The sequence below is a fragment of the Euprymna scolopes genome, chromosome 3 (genome assembly GCF_053919585.1).
Source record: "Euprymna scolopes isolate OS-2025 chromosome 3, ASM5391958v1, whole genome shotgun sequence".
In the NCBI taxonomy this organism is placed as follows: domain Eukaryota; kingdom Metazoa; phylum Mollusca; class Cephalopoda; order Sepiida; family Sepiolidae; genus Euprymna; species Euprymna scolopes.
The window spans coordinates 150,969,362-150,988,717 of NC_136484.1; the positions used below are offsets into that span (position 1 = coordinate 150,969,362).

The window sequence follows — 19,356 nt, forward strand, 5'->3', positions numbered from 1 at the left end:
TCGGTTTCTACTCCCGTCTTAATATGGTGACCTACCCAACAAGAATTACATTATGGTAACCGCCATACATAGAAAATGTTAACAGTTGCAAATAGAATAGGAGCAAACGACAAAATAATGCGCCATAAGTTTATACGCGCACTGCCGAAGCAAATTGCCCCGGTGATAGCGGCTCACACCGAGATGCCCCTGGTAGAGTTAGGTCGACTGTCCAACAACTTGATGCCGTTAATAGAAAATACACCGGTATTTCAGACTGTAGAAAGTAAGGCTTGAACAAGTCACCACGGTACTAAACATACAGGCAAAACAACACCAGTCTGTCTACGCCCGTATAGAAGGAAACAGCGACCGAGAGTATGTAGAGCCCATATTTACTTCGCAGAAGAGGCTCGTACATGTAAGCCGTGGTGTAAATGGCCGAAGAAAAAGAGCAATATACAAATGCTACTTAACTCGCGTCCTTCATCTCTCGCCCCTAGCGATTTGGAAAACTAAAAAGGCAGACTGCGTTTTCTCCGATAGTGCCGCCGTTACTAGAAATTACTGCAAAAATTAGTGCAAAAAAAAAGTAAATTTTATTGTAGATACAGGAGCCAGTATTTCCATTTTACCACGTTCTGTAATAAATGAAATTACCTTGGAACCAACTCCTGTTCATATCTCAACTGCTAACAGCGAAAGCATAAAATGCTATGGTCAAACTAGCTTAGAAGTCAAGATTCCACGTTTAAGAAGATCTTTCCAATGGAGTTTCGTGATCGCGGATGTCACTAACCCTTTGTGAGGATGTGACTTTTTAAACAAGTTTAATATAGTAGTGGATTGCAAGAATAGATCTATCTGTGATAATGTAACAGACCACGAAATTAAAGTCAACACAGTAACTGAAACCAATACTGTATTGATTAATAAAATAGACCTGGCAGAATACATTAACGAAATGATGAATAACTATAGTAGCGTAATATCACCTCATAGCGATACAGACAAAGAATATGGCGGAGTGTATAACAGGATTGATACAGGCAGCCATGTACCAGTCTTTGCTAAAGCCAGGCAACTTTCCGGTCCTAAATTAGACATAGCACAGGCGGAATTTAAGAACTTACTAAATACTGGAGTTATCCAGCCTTCCAGTTGCGAGTGGGCAACATCCTTGCACTTAGTGAAGAAATCAGATGGTTCATATTAGGTATCCCAAACTGGCCTAGTTTAGGTGCGAAAACTAGTAAATAAAGTAAAATTTCCCTTAACTTCAACTTGCGATATCTAGTTTGTTTTTTGGGTTATTTTGATATGGTTTTGATTTAAATAAAATTTAATCTTTTGTCTTTATAGATATATAATTCTTTTTCTTGTGTCTTTAATAGTTTTTTTTTCAGGATTTTTCAAGTTATGCCTCTAATTTTGGTAAATGTCGCTTTATTTTTTACACAAAAAAAATGTTGATGTTTTTCAAATTTGTTGCGCTTCATATTGTGAGTCTCTAAGTATATAAAAATGGTATCATTTTAAAGAAAAAAGGTCACTTAATAACATGGTGAGGTTATTAAAAGGTTATAAGTGGTTTTTCTAAAAAAAAATCCAACTTGAAAACTTCAGTGAAAGAAACATGAAAGAAATTTTATAGTAAGAATTCCGAAAAAGGCATCGTTTTGTAGAGGAAGATCTCCTCTTTAATAATCTGTTGGTGTCATGTTTATGGCCCCATAAATCAAGGAGCGCACACTAATAAAAGTTGGGGTGCCTACAGAGATTTTCAACTTAATGCCAGAGAGATCAATTATCAACTGTCAGCTAGCCAGTAGCCACACAGCAGCACAACGTACTGACTGCTGACTGAACAAACAACTCGTTTCACTATGGACTTACCAAAGTTCTTAAATGAGTTTGTTTTTTCTTTATTATTTAAAAGTTATAGAAAGATATTTTTTTAATTAATATTTTTAGAACGTCATTAAAAAAAAATGAAAATTTACAATTTAAAAAATAATGCCAGTTTATTTTCTATAGCTTTTTTCAACCTTTCATATGTTCTTTCATCGCTTTCTCCTTCGGTTACGGTTGGATAAACTTCAGCATTGTTAAATTATTTTAATTAAATTAATTAATAAAACCGTGTACAAAACATTTTTAATTGTGTGGGACTGACGGAAACTTTTATTTTTTTCGGTTGGATAAACTTTAGCATTGTTAAATTATTTTAATTAAATTCCATAAACAAAACGTTCGGCTAGTGACTTATGACGATAAAGTCTATGTTTTTGTTATTGTTCAGAAACATAAGTTTTTTTTTAATTATGAAAAAAAAAAGAGAATTAAAAAAAAAAATTATTTAAAATAAATTACTTAAAATAAGCATTATTTATTTACTAATTTTTTGTTTCTTTGTTTTGGATTCGTAAAACATGTCAACATTTACGCTTTGTAGAAAAAAACTGACTAAATATAAAAACTCAGTTCCAAGGCTATATATTAGTAAATATATTAAATTATTTTGTCCTAAAATTTGAAAATAATTACATAAAAACTTTTTATGTCAGCATTAACAGAAATTGTGACAGAACGCATATTAATTTATTTTTTTGTCGTCACCCGTACATACACCCATAAACAATAAAAGTGGTTGCAGGACAGAATGGCTGGCATTCCGCAGCAAAGAAGGGTACCAATCTCAAATCACAAGTTATCGGGCAAATAGGTTTAATTCTCTATTTGAAAATGCCCTGGCAATATATCACCATAAAGAGCACATAAAATTATTTTTATCTGTGTTTGCAACATCTTGCAATATGAAATTACAGAGTGTTTTGGCTGACATTTCTGATGAGAGACTACATTCCCTACTTGCTGCAGTTGGTTTGCTGAACATTAATTTGACCAAACCTTTCTGGAAACTTGTTAACAGCACTGTTCAGTATGTTGACTTCCATCACTATATCAAGAAAATGGCTCTAAGTTTAGAATGCTGGATCAACAATCCCCAGTTGTTATTAAAATTTGACTGTAAAGGTGTATTTAATGGAGAATTCTTTGAGGAAGGCAATGTGTCTCTCTGTGTTGGTCTCACAGCCCCTGAACTTGTTTTAGAATGTTTGCGCAAGATACTCAGTAAGTTCCTCATTGTCACTAAGCACCAGTTGCATGACTTTTTGAAGGAGGTGCTTTTGGAAAAGATGTAGATCAGGAGACGAGAGATGCCTTGAAGAGCTGCCCTTTAACAAATCTGTCAGGTGAGCATGCCTTTGGAGATGTAGATTTTAGCATGCAAACAAAACAACATGCATCACTACATAATCGATCATCTTCAAATATGCTTAAGCGCAATTGGACAACAGCTTGGTTGGAAGTAATACCATCAACAAAGAGGCAATCCATTCTGAGCATCTCCAGAAAACATGCAAAACATTTGCGACAAAAACATGCACAACAAGAAACCCTTGTGAAACTTTGTGTCCAAGAAAAAATTGCACAAAATGAAAGATTAAAGAAGGAAAAAGAACGTCAAGCTGCTGCTGAGAAAGAGAGAATTATTAACTCTGTTATTAAGCATGGTGGTCCAGTGAAGTCTGATAAACAGATAAAAAAAATTTCAGAAAGTGGTTTGGAAGCACTCAAAGACCAATTGAGATACCTCAAGGTTGTTTTAGGTGTCAAAATCAACACCAGTGGAAATAAAGTTCAACTGGAAGCTGCTCTCTCTGACTACTTGAAAAGAAATCCAATTGATTCATCTCCACCTCCACCAAAACAACAAAAAATGTCTTCCCTAAGTGAATCTGCTGAACATTCAGATAACTCCTGCAGTTGTGATGAAGATCCATCTCAGGATATCTTCAGTTATGAACATCAAGGACAATAGGTAGCTGTCTACTATGACACCAACTTTTACATTGGCCAAGTCATTGATATTATATCTGCATCCAGCGCTGTAGTAAAATTTTTAATGCAAACAAAAAATAGAAAAGATTATTTTCGATGGCCTTTATCAGATGACATTGCACAAGTAGAGTCAGCATTTGTCTACAGATGGGATTTTGAGGTAATGCCAGTTTCAAGTGATGGTAGGATTTGGAGGGTTCCTGAGATATCTACCATAGCAGAAGCCTATGAAAGAATTCTGAGAGAAGATCGATAAGAAAGGAATTGTACCTATTTACTATGCCTCCACACGGGACAGAGTTAGACACCAGGGTCGTTTTTTAACGTGGAGAAAAGGTACAAAAATAAAAATTGTCTCAGTCGTGAAGGATTTCTCCTCCACCGAAAGAGAACAAGAAATGGAAGTGCAGTATCTGAAGAACAGATACTACACTTTGATCTTGACCAAAAGGCCAAGAAAGGAATTGTAGTAAGACCTAAAATATCTTTCTTACTTGTTTTTTAAGTTGAAAGTTTTTCAATGTTTAAAAAAAATGATTTGTGCCTTTTTTTTGTATAAAAAATTTCTAAATATTATTGTCGTCGGTGCTTTTTTGGCAAGTTTAAATTTCCCAAAGTAAAAGTATTTCTGTGGCAAAAAGTTTTGTTATTAGAAACAAGGCAACCATTTTTTTGAATTCCTCACCCAAAAATTGGCAAAGTTGCAAAGTTTCAAGCTTCTACCACCAATGGTTACAGTTTTATAACAATTTCAGTAACGTATACTTTTGACTCATTTTTTTTTACCTTTTTTGCCCTTTTTACAAAATTGCCTGTTTGACTGCTTTTACATGGTCCACAATTGAGTGGTTTTATCAATTTATAATTAAAAGAAAGAATTATCTTGATCTCTAATGTGTTTTGAATCATACTAAGAAGATTCAATACATTAGCTATTAAAATGAAATTGATATGAACAGTTAAAGTTGCATTTCCGTGTCGTATTTTCACTGTTTTCGCGTTGATAGAGGGATTTTGCCTAGTGTTTAAGTTGGTTTCATCTAATATTTATTGCCTAAATTTGTATTAATTTTCATCTACTACAAGATGACATTACATTTATAAGGATTTTTCACTTGTTAGTAGCTTACATTTTTAGTTATAGACTATGAAATTTGGCTTCTCGGCCACGATAGCAAATTTCAACTTTCCGACAAACTTTGAATGATCATAACTTGATGGCTAATTGACCTACCAAAATAAATTTGGTATTTTTGTAAATGGTTTACAAAAATCTACATGCCCACATTACTTTTTTTTAGATATGATAAAAATAAAATTTTGGTTTGGGATACCTATTCATATCAAGCTTGCGGTGACTTCCGCGCGCTGAATAGCATTACCAAGACAGATCGCTACCCGATACCGAACATGAATTCATTGTGCACACAACTTGCTGGTAGACAATATTTTTCCAAGATCGATTTGACTGCAGTATATCACCAGATTAAAGTACACCCTGAAGATGTGCCTAAGACGGCAGTCATAACACCTTTTGGCTTATTTGAATTTAATTACATGCCATTTGGTTTAAAGAATGCTGCAGTCACATTTCAGCGTTTTATGGACAAGATATTTTTAAAATTAAATTGTGTATTCGTATATTTAGATGACATATTAGTTTTTAGCAAAAGTGAACAACAGCACAAGGAAGACTTAGATAAGATATTCAGGATTCTTAGTGATAATAATTTAAAGATTTCCTTAGCTAAGTGTGTATTCGGAGTGCCAGAGTTGGACTTCTTAGGTTTTCATGTAAGCAAAGAAGGCTTGTTGCCTACTTCAAAAAAAATTAAAGAATTAGAAACCTTTCCAGTACCCAGATTCGAAAAGCTTTCGTAGATTTTTGGGAATGACAGGTTTTTATCGCAAGTTAGTCCCTAATTACGCGACCATAGTGCTACCACTATCCGAACGAATGAGGTTGGACCCTAAAGCAATGTTTGAGCTAAACGAAGAAGAAACTCATGCTTTCAGAACAATAATAAGCAAATTGTCAGAAATTACGGCATTAGCTTATCCGCAGTCTTCAGCCACAGAGTACCACCTGGTTACGGATAGTAGTCAATACGCAGCTGGTGCTGCATTACACCAGCTAATAGATAAGAAACCAGTACCTATAGGTTTCTTTTCCCAGAAATTTTCGCAAGCCCAGGCCAAGTATTTTGCGTTCGACAGAGAGCTACTGGCGGCTTATTTTTCAGTAATACCTTTCCGTCACCTCATAGAGGGTCATCACGTGACATTATTCACTGACCATAGGCCATTATGTGGAGCCTTTTATAGTCAGACACCTGCAAAGTCGGATCGACAACAACAACACTTGTCAGTACTTGCTGAATATATCGCTGACGTGGTGTATATTAAAGGAGATGAGAACGTAGTTGCAGACTGTATATCTAGAACTGCTTTAGCGGTGCAAATAGATGCATGTGATTTGGCTGAAATAGCCCAGGCACAAAAAGGAGATGATGAAATAAAGTCATATGCTAATTTAAAAGAATACTGCGTGTCACGTGAAATTGGCTCTATCCTGTGTGATACTTCAACCAAATACCCCAGGCCGTTTGTCCCAAAAGAGCTTCGTAGGGCTGTCTTTGACAGTTTACACTGTTTAGCGCACCCTGGAACTGGAGCATCTATTAAACTGATTAAGTCTAGATACTTCTGGCCTAACTTAGATAAGACAGTCAAGCAATTCTGTGTAGAATGTGTTGTATGTCAACAGTCAAAAGTTCACAGACACACAAAGTCTGCAGTCCAGGAGTTTGATTTACCATTCGCACGTTTCCAAACGATACATATTGATATTGTTGGCCCGTTACCCCTAACGCGCAATGAGTCAGATCCTTACCTCAGTCCATACAAATATTTGCTGACATGTATCGATCGTGCAACTCGCTGGATCGAAGTACAGCCAATGACCGAAATAACTGCACAGTCAGTAGCAGAGGCATTTATCAATGCCTGGATATCTCGATTTGGAATTCCATTGCATGTTGTAACTGACAGAGGTAGCCAATTTGAGAGCGAATTGTTTCAAGAGTTGGCCAAGGTAGTAGGTTTTTACCAATTGAGAACAACTTCATATCATTCTCAAAGTAATGGGATGATTGAAAGATCACATTGTACTCTTAAGGCAGCGATAATAGTGCGAAAACAATCCTGGATGAAAGCGATACCAGTGATCCTGCTAGGTATACGCAGCACTCCTAATGAATCAAGTTTTTCACCTTTTACCACTGTTACTGGAGCACCAATATTGATTCCTCATCAGCTGATACACAAGCAAAGAGTAGAAAAAGAAACTCCAGTTAACAAGTATGTATGTAATTTGTGTGAATGGATGTCCCAAATCGACGTACTCAACGATGGAAAAGGATTTATCCATGGAAATGCAAAATCTTTTATACTGAAAACCTTACTTTCCTATGAGAAAGTATGGTTAAGGGTTGATCGAGTTAGGAAACCATTAGAAGCACCGTACTCGGGTCCTTATAAAGTATGAATAATGGTACTCATGCACATGTATCAGTTGATAGGTTAAAACCATTTACAGAGCCAACTAGGAGTAATAGAACTAGAGTGACCGAGAAAGCACAGATAGGTACTACTAATGATAAGGATGTCAGAACAGATGATACCGATAAAGTAGAGAGTAAAATTGCTGGTGGCATGTATAAATCTAGATCAGGGAGAAAAGTCACATGGAAAAAGAAAAATGAATATTTTTATTTTTAAACAGAAGTAGACATAGTAGTAATTCTAAGGATATTAACTAACTTCGTTACTGGAGGGGGACTCGTATAGTGAAGCCAAGACTACTATTTCTTCATTACATGTCTCTTTCTCTCTACTCTTCCCTTTCCCCCTTCCTTCCTTCCTTCCTCCTTTCCTCAAAAATGTGACCAGAGGTTGTAACCAATCAGGACGGAGAACAGTTCTGGTGGGAAAGACAAAAAGAAAGATACAAAAAAAGTGTTGGAAGCAAAAAGGAGATGCGAGTTGTTCCAGAGTCAGGGGACACAAAATGAAAATCACAAACTTTCTATAACCCGATACCACTTGTACGCTGAAATGAATATAAAACCGTTTCGTTTGGAAGTTCCTCTGTTTCTTTATTATTATTCCCAGGTCGGTTTCTACTCCCGTCTTATTAATTTCGACGACTCCCCAAAAGGGGGACCCGCCGAAATGGTGACCTACCCAACAAGAATTACATTATGGTAACCGCCATACTCTTTCTTCTTCACTCGTTTCCCGCTATTTTTCTATGTCCAGCTTATCCGTTTCTCTCTTCTCACACGCATGCACACAATACACAGAACACACACACGTGCATAACTCGAGTTGGCATAAGGGAGATAACTCTGAAAATTTAGTTACTTCTTTTGGTCAGTTGCTGAAAAACAAACTGTGATAACATTAAAAGATATGTATACATCTTGATAAAATTAAATAATACAAATCGCCATTTGACTCTCAAATAATGTAATATTTTTTCATCATTTTAGATATATATCCTGAGTTATGCTGATTTAAAAAAAAAAAAAAAAAAAAAAAAAAACTTCGTAGACGTTGTCTTTTTCAAGTTTTAACTAAACATACAGACAGACATTTGCCGTTTATATAATACTAGTGGGGGTACCCGTTGTTGCCCGGGTGTTTGGAGGTGTGTGTTGGTGGGCGGGGGGTAGATTAAAACAATCCTATTAAAAAAAAAAAGAAAACGTTGGCTGGTTGTTTGGAGGTGTAAAAGAAAAAAAATAGTTTGAGTATAAAGGTAGGCTTGAACCCCGAACCTTTGACACGGAGGTGGAAAGGAAATGGAAAAAAAAAACCTGCGACCTAACCATCTTGACCACAGGAACAGATGAATTGATAAGTGTTAATTTAACGTTTATAAACCGAAATTAGTAGGTGCGACAACGTCAAGTTGCGTGATGTTTGACCTAGTTTTGCGCTGGAAGCCAGTTTCTGTTTTCCCCGCTACGCGGCGATCAAAAAATATCTCGAAAATAGCTTGTAAAAGTCGGGTAAATTAAAGCGAAGTAAAAAAAAAAAAAAAACCACAAAAAAATCTAACGTAAGGCAAACGAATGATGAAAACAGAAAAACGAACATGTGAAAAATGGCTTAAATAAGCCTGTTTCCATATTAAAATTTAAAAAATCGGTGGGTACCCGGGTGTTTTTGGGTGTCACTATGAATAAGCGAAGTAAAAGAACAGAAAAACGAATGTTACATGAAAAATGGCTTAAATAACACTGATTCAATATTTAAATTATAAAAATCGAAAAAAAAAAAAAAAAATCTCACACCACGATTCAAACCCAAAACGTTTAGATAATGAACCAACGCCTTAATCAACTGAGCTAAAGTGACGGACATGAAATTTGTTCAGTTTTTCAACTATTTAAAGTAAATCAGGTCACGACGTCATCTGACGCATGCGTAGAACCGGTCATCGTCACGAGAGGACCGTTTTTATTGACCCCCCCCCATCTCCTGTCAAGAACTGTCGATTTCAGGTTGAAAAAATGCACGTTTTTGGTCAATTTTTCGATATTTTTTGAGCGAAGGATGGAGCTTCAATGTGATACCGAGTTTGTGAATTTTCGTCGCGCCTGTCGAAAGTTTTTAGCAGACACACAAACATACATACATACACTTTTCCTTTTATATATATAGACTAGCGAGGGGTACCCGGCGTTGCCCGGGTGTTTGCAGATGTGTGTGAAAAAAAAACAGGTGCCCGTGAAAAAAAAGAAGCATTGACGACGCGCAGTTGGAAAATAGTAAAGTGTGAAAAAAAAACAGGTGCGCGTTTTTGATTGATGTGACGGCGATAGGTATTCAGCAGTTAGCATTTTGTGCGGGACAGTTTTTAATGAGGTCAATAATAAATCGGTTTGTTTGTTTTTAAAAACCCGCTCCCCTGTCTGATATGACGAAGTCGACGTTGACCAAACATTACTTAGCCCTCTAGAGACCACTGGCTCTGGGCCTGTGATTAGTCGAGTTTCACTTTTTTTTATACCGAAAACCGAATGTAACGCGTGCTGATGCGGGAAATGTGGAATAATTAACGTTTGAAAGTCAATAAAATTAAATAGACAGGCGAGCTCCATGGTTAAGTGCGATATATTACAATTTATAGATGATATAAGAAGTTGTGAAGCGAGCGAGCGCTTCTCTGAAAGAAGCCTTTTGTGGACATCGAGGAAAAGCGTACATACATACACACATACATTTTCGCTTTTATATTTATAGACTAGCGAGGGGTACCCGGCATTGCTCGGGTGTTTGGAGGTGTGTGTGGTTTTGGGTAAATTTAAACTCCCGGGGGGGGGGGGTTAAAATTAAAAAAAAATGTTTTGGTAGGTAAGTATGAGGATCAAACCCGAACCCTTGAGGCAAAGTTGTAAATTAAAGTGTGAAAAAAAGAGTGAGACGGTTTTAACCATTGGGCCACCGTGAGATGCTAAGGGAAACACGTTTGAATTTATTTAACTTTACTTAGATTTTGCAGGTGCAAGTTTTAATGACTTAATGAGGTCAAGTTTGACTGCAGGATAGTATTTCATTTACTGCGGGAACGCTTTTTTAAATTTTTATTTTCCCAAGACGTTGGTGGTAGGGGGGAACAGCTCCATTTGTCCAAATTGAATAGCAATTGTTTGATATATGGAAACTATTTCCACATTGATCAAAGCTGATTGCTTTTGGACATTTCCGGCGATCGAGACCGGAAAAATACCGCCAGAATGAGTGTCGCTTTTATTATAGGAAAAGGCCTAATCCACATGCGGCGAGTGAAAACTGTTGAAAGCAAATTAAATAGACAGGTGAGCTCCGTTGTTAACTCTGAGATATTACGATTTATATGTGATATAAAAAGTTATAAGAAGTTGTGAACAGACTGACCGCTTCTCTGAAAAAAGCCTTTTGTAGATATACAGAAAAAGCGAACACACATACACACATACATTTTCGCTTTTATATTTATAGAAGATATTTTTATTTTTCATTTAAAGTAAAAATTGAATGAGTGATTAAAATAAGAAATACTCAAATTAATGTTAATTTTTAAAAAACTTTTCTGTCTATTTACATTATTGCTTCTTTATGAATGAATGCAAAGGTGTGTATCCTATTCACTGTTTGATCTATAGTTAATTGTTTTCTTTGTCTTGAATAATGTATTTCTCCAATGATTTTTGAAGCTTGATCCAGCAAATTATTCATTATCAGTCAGTAAGGCAGGAGTATTTCTCTCTAATGCTGAGAATTCAATGGGGCTAGAGAGATGGTGTGAAATGTCAACTCATGAATGTTTATGTCAAAGCTGGACATATCCTGCCACAGTTGACTGGTATCTGCAAGTTTCAATTAACTAAAAATTATATTTGGTAAAAAAGAAAAAAAAAAAAATGAGCATTAAATTATGAGATTTAGTTCTATATTCTTAATTGTTCATTTAAAATATTTATTTTGCAAATGATTAACTCTTATTAGAACTTGAACTAAATTATATTGAGTGTTTGTTATATATTATCTTACTTTTCTACTCAAGCGATTTCTATTTGAATCATTTCTTTTTGAGACACTTCCATTAAATGAAAACAAACTGATAAATTAAGTACATCCTTTCAATTATTACATATGCAAAAATGAGCATAAGTGCACTTCAGCTAACCGGAAGTATTTCTTTGTTTTCGTTTTCTGTAGAGTTATGGTATGGAAAAGAGGTGACAATTCAAAATTTAAGACTTAGATAAGAATTTGATCTCTTTTCAACAACTAAATTCATAATTTAATTGTTTTCAAATAAAGTTATTGAAAAAAAAAATCCCCAAAAACTTCAAACATTTAAAAATATTCTAATTTCACTGTTGTATTTTACATCTAACTAATATTTTCTTAAAGAATATTATTTAAAGATGACATTCCATTTCATAATATTCTAAACTCAATGTTATATTTATTTGTGAATTTAAAAGAATTATTTATATTAAAATTATTTTGAAATATAGAATGTTAAATTTTATTAGTAAATTTTTTAAATAATGATTTTAAATATTGTTGCTCATATAGTAAATTCAAAAATTAATTAATTTAATTCGATAAATGTTTCTGTAAGTAATGTTTTTTTTTTTTTTGTGTTATTCTAGAGTTGTAAGCCATGTTTAGTTTCAGAACAGTTTCTAATGGTTTGTTGTTCTACATAAGTCCTGGAGGTGAGTGGTTTTCAAAAGACAGTTGTTGAGTTAGAAGCCTCAGAACAAAAGATTTTTCTTCCCGTGTTGACACGAAAACAACGCATGCGAACTTACTATAGAAAAGGTTTAATTTTTATGGAGCAATTCTGGTTTCTGATTGGTAGTGGAACGTGAATTAATTCGATTCGTCAGTTCCTAGCAGCATCATTTATAAATAGAATCTTCTGACTGTGCTGGATCATACCCCATTATAAGTAAAAAAAATATTGCAAAAGTTATTTTATTTTAATTGAACTTGTTTTGAATTATGATAAAATTTAGGTCTGGAAAAAAAAAATCATTAAATTATAACCCTTCCAAAAACAAAAATAATACTTTCGATTAGTTAAAGTGCACTTGTGTCTAAAAATGTTTTTTTTTCTACAACAACAATGGTAATAAACAGTTTAATATTGATCATTTAGACCATTTAAATCTTATTCTTTCTAATGTCAAAATCTGAAAAACTAATTTCCTGTTGATTTTGAAGCAAATTAAATTATTTATGTTTGTATATTTAAATTTTAAACATTTACTACGTCTATAAAATAGAAAAGGAAAACACAAATTACTGCTAATGAATATATGATGCATATGCAAATAACACTGATGCTATGGATCTGTTGCATCTGTTGTGTTATTGATCTAAAATCTCAACCCATTCTGAGTCCCAATCCCTTTGTTCATCTCTCTATACTGTTGACTGTCCGGTCATTGCCATTCTCACGATTGATTCTTTTTCGTATATTTTTTATTTTTTCCAGTTGTCTTAATTCATGGACATTTTATTCATGAGTACTTTGTTGTATCCACTTGATTTATATGGGGAAAAAACAAAAAACAAAACAACAATCCCAACTCTTTGTAAGGGTTTTTGTAAGTTTTTGTTTTATATACGTCAATATCACTTAGGTCCTGTTTGTTTTGTTGGCCTTTTTTATTGTTTTTCTCCAAGCTTTTATTTCTCTCCTGTCTGTGTATATCAAGAATCTCTACTTTATTAAAAAAATGAGCAAAACCTACCTATCATCTGACTACCATTAACCTATTTCTAAGTATTATTTTTTATATGTATAACTTGCATATCTTTATAAATCTATTGCAATTTTAAAAAATTAAGTTTTCATTTAAATTATGTCCTTTGAAAATGAATAAACATATTTAAAGAAAGGTTTTGGTAATTTATCCTTTTTTTAAATTTTTTAAATCCCTTTAATTTAATTAATGTTGACAAAAGTATTGTATATACATAAGAAAATAGGACAATATAATTACAAATGCTTCCTTGACTCTATTGATATGGAGAAGTTCAAATGTAATGTAAACCAATATCTTAATCTTTCTTAGGCATGGTCACAGTTAGTAGCCCCTTACGTCCAAGTGGCGATATGCCTTGTCTAAGGTGAAGGTGATTAAAAAAAAAAAAAAAGAAAAAAAAATCAATACCAAGCGGTTTATTATAAACGGTTAAAAAATAGTTATCCAAATTGTGTTTGGATCTTTGCCCTATACACACACTATTTAAAACGATTGTTGTATTATTGGTTTAAGTAACAGTAAGCCATTTTGATAATATAAACGTGAAAAATGAATTTAAAAAAATTAACATTTCTTCATTTGGATGAACAAATATCAAATCGTTTACTGCAAATCTGGGATGAACCTTTTTTTGTTGTTGTACAAACCAGATTTTTTGTCTTTTTTAGCCATCATAAACTCAGTCTGTTGATTGATAGCTTAAAGTAATCCCAACTTATCAATTATCTTTTATAATTAAAAAATTGAATATTTTATTTCCCTGATTGCTTACATCCAATTAATTACTTTAAGACAATGACATATCAGATGACATTTCTACAGTTGTTAAATTAATAGGAGGTTGATCTTAATTCTTCAGAGGTTTAGACCATTTTTCCAATTAATTTTTGTACATCACTTTTTTTTTTAATCTTTCTCTAAGTAATTATTTTTTATACGTTGCTTTCTTTTTTTAAATTTAACTTTTCGTACAGACAATTACATCATCAATATACCAATAAAATTTTGTTGAATATTCAATATGATAATTGTAAAAAATGTTCCCTTAACTCCTTTTATCTTTCATTTCTTTTATTAATCTCATTTAATCCTTATTTTTGAGTAGGTTTTAGCTTTTATAAGGGGTAGCTCAATTGTAAAATAATGTATTTGATTCCATCTTGAAAGCAATTTCTAAAAATCTATTACTCTATCAGCAAAAAAAAACAAAACAATTAGTCAATAAAAGAATTTTAAAAAAATGCCCGCTTTACGTATAATGCTATTAACTATTTTTGAAGTTTTAATTATATCACCTTTCATTTCTGTCTAGTAAAGCAGTTAATCTGATCACCCTACATAGCTAATCATTTTTTCATTTTATTGGTTTTGTCACTGTTCTTCATGTTCCTTCCAATCTCATTACTTTCAAATTTCCATATCGACACTGGAGCCAGGCCCAAGTCATGGTCATGGAGATATAATGACCGGGTGACTAAATCTGTCATCACATGAATTGATCTAGACAGTCATCTTAATGAATGATTGCGACTAAAGCAACTTAAAAAAAAAAAAAGATTAGGAAAAGTGTTAAAAATTACATTATAAAATTAATTATATACGGGTTGTTTTGTAGAAACTATTAATGTTTATGATGTATGTAATTATGAATTGTTGTGTAGAAACTCAAAAAGAGGTACAGTTTCATTCTGAATTAGAAGAAACAGTAATTTAATGAATAAAAACTAAAAAAAAATAAATTATAATTTTCATTTTTAAATGATAAAATCAATTAAGATAGAATAAATTAAATTTAAATAAGGTTTAAAATTACTATGTGCAGAAATAAAAAAAACAAAAAAACTTGAATTTTTTTTTTACTAAGGTTTATCATTTGTCATTGAAATTATTTAAATTTTCTTCATGTATTAAGTCGGTTTCTGCAGACAATGATCATGGCTCATCAGTCCCTTCTGCATTTAGACCGTTTCAACAGTACTCAACCAGTGGGTAGTTTTAGCCATTGTACCTCAATCAGTATCATTTGCCTAACACAATGAAGAGTTGACCAATTCCGAAAGAAACCATCAGGCTGCTCAACAGTTTATCCATCATCTGCTGCTGTGACTTCACATACCCTGATCAGGGGGTGGGAAGGCTAAGTGAGTACTCTACCTTGCTCAAAGATTTCTCACTGGCTAGCATAGAGGAAGAGGCACTTTACTGCTCCTAATAGTGGAAGTGCTTGCACTCTGCCATTGTATACAATGCTTAGTATACCTAAATGATCACCCATCTTGTATTGGCCTGGATCATTGTTTAACTTTGATAATCTGGCAAGAACTGGTACGTCAACATGATTGTCGTAATTAATTAACAAAGTACCAAAATGATCAAAATTTGCCAAAACATCCAATATGCTTATACAAATGATTATTCTTCCCTCTGTTCATATTTTTTGCTTGTGTATTTGATTTGGAAATCACATACTATTTAGATAATAGTATCTTTTCTGTTTATATTTTGTAAGAAAATAATTTAAGGTTAACACCAAATTATTGACAATTCAATGACAATTCGATTATTTTGGAATCAACTTCTTAAAACAAATGAATGTTCCAAATATGGCAACACTCTCTACAAGAGGCAATCATTTAAAAAAATAAACCAAATACAAATATAATGACCGCTCATAAGCAGAAAATTATATGCTGATAACCTTACACTTACCTATGCACGTATTAAATCCACGCCACTATCCCCCCCCCCAAAAAAAAATGAAACCCTGAAAAAAAGAAATATGTACGGGTAACATTTTTTTATTTTTTGCTTTCAAAGCGGCTTAGTGAACCTCACATAATGCTATCTTTTTGTTTTCTTTTACTTTGTTTTATAATGGAGCCATTTTTTAAAATCCTTTTTACATTTAGTTTTAATGTAGGTGATTTAAATTACTTGCATATTTTCCTGTGCTTAGCTACATTTCAGTCATGTTACTTAACTTGTCTGCATATGTTTTCAACTATGCTGACTAAGGAAATCTTCTTTATATTTGGTATATACAAGTAGTTTTTGAGATGACACTGCACATACATTACCTTTGTTTACGTTTGTTTTTATAGGTAAATTTTTACCTTATCTCCACACTTTTCTTTAAAATGACGACTTTTAAAGGTTTTCGCCTATGCTGACTAAGAAAATCTCATTTATATTTAACAGATAAAAGTAGTTTTCCAGATATAAAGACCTGTATTATGCACTTTAAATCAGTGGCATAATCAGTTGTATGCATACGCGAGGAACAAATCTATTTCTATCCGATCGTCACTACTTCCCCCCACCAATTTTTTTTGTTAGCTTATAGTATTTGCAGGTGGTTATCCTGACAATGATTATCAAGTTTAAATTTGGGGCAAAGATTTTTGCACCCCGCCTCACAAAATGGGGTGTCTATTCCGAAAGCCGTTCTTAACATGAGGAGGTTGGGGGTTAGGCAACAACTGTAGTTTAATTTTTTATGAGGGAGGGGACGTGCTTCCACCAGGTAACTCTGGTTAATGGGTCCTACTAATTTTTAATAAAAATGAGCTGAAGAATTTGAAATTGACTGAATTTTAAAATATTACAAATTTTTACAATTTTCGCACAATGCATTGATTTGTGCTTTAGCTTCAAAGTTTACAAGTCTCCACCTTAAGTATTTTCTTACATTTTACAAATTGTGTAAAAAGAAAAGACAATTTAAATTCATTTTAGTTTTTCAGTTAACAGCATAAGGCTAGAAAGTAACATTTATAACTTAAAATTGACAGTTACATAAATACAAAATAGCATCAGTAATATGGAGTTCAGGACTGGGAACAAGAGTTTCTTGAATTCCTCTTTTTTTTTTCCTTTTTTGTGAGCAATATTAAGTATCACACGTTTCACTAGTTTAACATATATTCAACTTTAATATTTCTTGATTTTCCATGTAGCACTTTACAATACTTTTAGTCAATATGACAACATAACTTCAATTTGTGTTGGTAAAACTTAGTTTCTCAAACTTTTTCACTGTAGTGCCTTATTGACTTCCAGTGTTCCTATTTCTCCTTATACACATACAAATGTTTTTCTTTCAAAGTGAAAATATATGAATATTAAATACAATATGTATTGAAAAATATTAGTTAACTAAATAAAATGGTTTAAATTTTCATTATTGTTTCTAATTGGATGAGTGTACTTGAACAGGAATGTTAGTTTCTCTAGATCAGACTGAAATTCACTAAGAAGTCGTAGATAAGTTTGTTCCTTTACCCAGAAAGGAGGAAGCCACCTGTACTGCAGCTTTGTTTTACTATTAAGTATATCTTTATCTTGTTCCATAATACTGGATAAAAGTCACGTTTTTGTACCCCCCCCCCAAAAAAAAAAAAAAAAATTATTAAAAAAAAGAAGAAAAAAAAGCAAACTTTGTAGTTCAATGTTTTAGATTGAATCTAATTCTTTTTTTGCCTCTCCTGTTTTCTTACTGTTGACATTTGAAAATGTATTCTCGTATTTTAAGCAATTAAATATTTTGAAATCTTTCGTACATATCACTTTGCAACATTTTCAAGTGAGCAGAATTTATTTGAAGGTCATCATTTAATGTGTTTCTCTTTATCCAATTAAGAGAGGCTTGGAAAATGGTATATAAGTTTTGTTTGAATAACAAGGTAAAGATAGTAGATAAAGATTTTGATAATATTGCTATCATTTCTTTCCAAATGCAAATTAATTTCATTGAACCTTGAGTATATATGAAAAATAAGCAATGCCACCTATTAATGCTTTTAAGATTACAGAATTCAGTTTACATTGGCAAACTTCTATGACCATATCAAACAATATAAAGGTTTCAGGAAGTTTCCCTTTGGCAGCCATTTAATTTTTGTTTAGCAATGAACATTCAAAAGCTGTCAGAAAGTCTGGATTTGAGAATGTGTTTTAAATTTTTATTTACGACTTTGTTTACAATGATCATTAAGTTGACCTCTTATATGCTTTCTGTGGATTATGCAATACATCATAAGCACATGAGGTACAGTTTTTTTTCCCTTCCAGAAAGTGATAAAACCACAACGACGAACATCGTTGATGGTGCTTCATCTGTTGCACAAGCGAGTATGTTAGTAAATGGGATGATTTTTTACTTTGGAAAATTTTTCACAACATTAAATATTTATTCTCCCTAAGTATCTGTTTTAAATTGTCTTACAAATAAGTTCTTATAGCAACTTTTTATCTTTGATGAAACAAACATTAGCAGAAAAAAACTAATTTTCTTGTAGAGTGGATTTTTCTAACATAAATCTAAATTTTGCTGTAGAAATATTGCACAATTTTTCTCCAGTGTTCTGAATCCTTTCATCTAATTTTTGAATCGAATTATTAGTGAAGAAAAGCTTTTACAGTATCTTTTACATGCCTTATTGCAAATTGAATAAGTTCTTCTCCAGTCATGATGCTTAACAGATCTAACAATCAGTAAAGATGTTTTATGAAACATGCAAACCATCAATGAATTATTGTGAAATTCCAACAAACATATTTCTAATGATTTTGTTTCTAAAGCTTTTCTTGTCGAAATTCTGTCATAACTTTGCTTTATCAAAGTGCATTTTTGTGAAATTTTACAAAAATGTATGAAAGGATTCTTGGTTTCATTGGAAAACACTTTTTCACACAGTTGACACATAGGTTGTTGTCATTTGGTAGCTGTGTGATACCATCTCTACGAATTCATATTCCAGATATTCAACACTACACTTTTTGCTGGTTGCTATTTTTTTTATTCTGGAAAACACACACACACACACACACACAAGCTTAGGTGTCTGTGTGTGTGTGTGGGGGGTACCCAGGAAATAATACCAGACTGACTTAGATTTATGTGTGTGTGTGGAGGGTGGGTTGAAGTCTTGCCTGGTACCATACATGTCTAGTGTTTATCACTCCAGTTTCCAATAGAAAAGACTGAGACATGAAAATCATAAATTTGTCACGGTTGAATGTTACCTAACACTCCCAGTAATATGCCATGACCACATGTGCTAAAAATAGCAATGAGTGTTTTCAAACCACAAAGAGAAAACGCAAAAATTTCATCTTTTTTAAAAAACTAAAC

At 33.1% G+C, this 19,356-nt stretch overlaps 1 protein-coding gene and 1 pseudogene across 8 annotated transcripts in view; one reads left to right on the forward strand and one right to left on the reverse strand.

Annotated features, from left to right (window-relative positions):
• LOC145259827 (putative protein phosphatase 2C T23F11.1) overlaps positions 1-19,356 on the forward strand; it is a 338,384-nt gene that overhangs the window by 250,875 nt on the left and 68,153 nt on the right. The gene's annotated exons all lie outside the window — the stretch shown is intronic.
• Positions 4,128-4,350, reverse strand: LOC145264279 (U2 spliceosomal RNA; annotated as a pseudogene).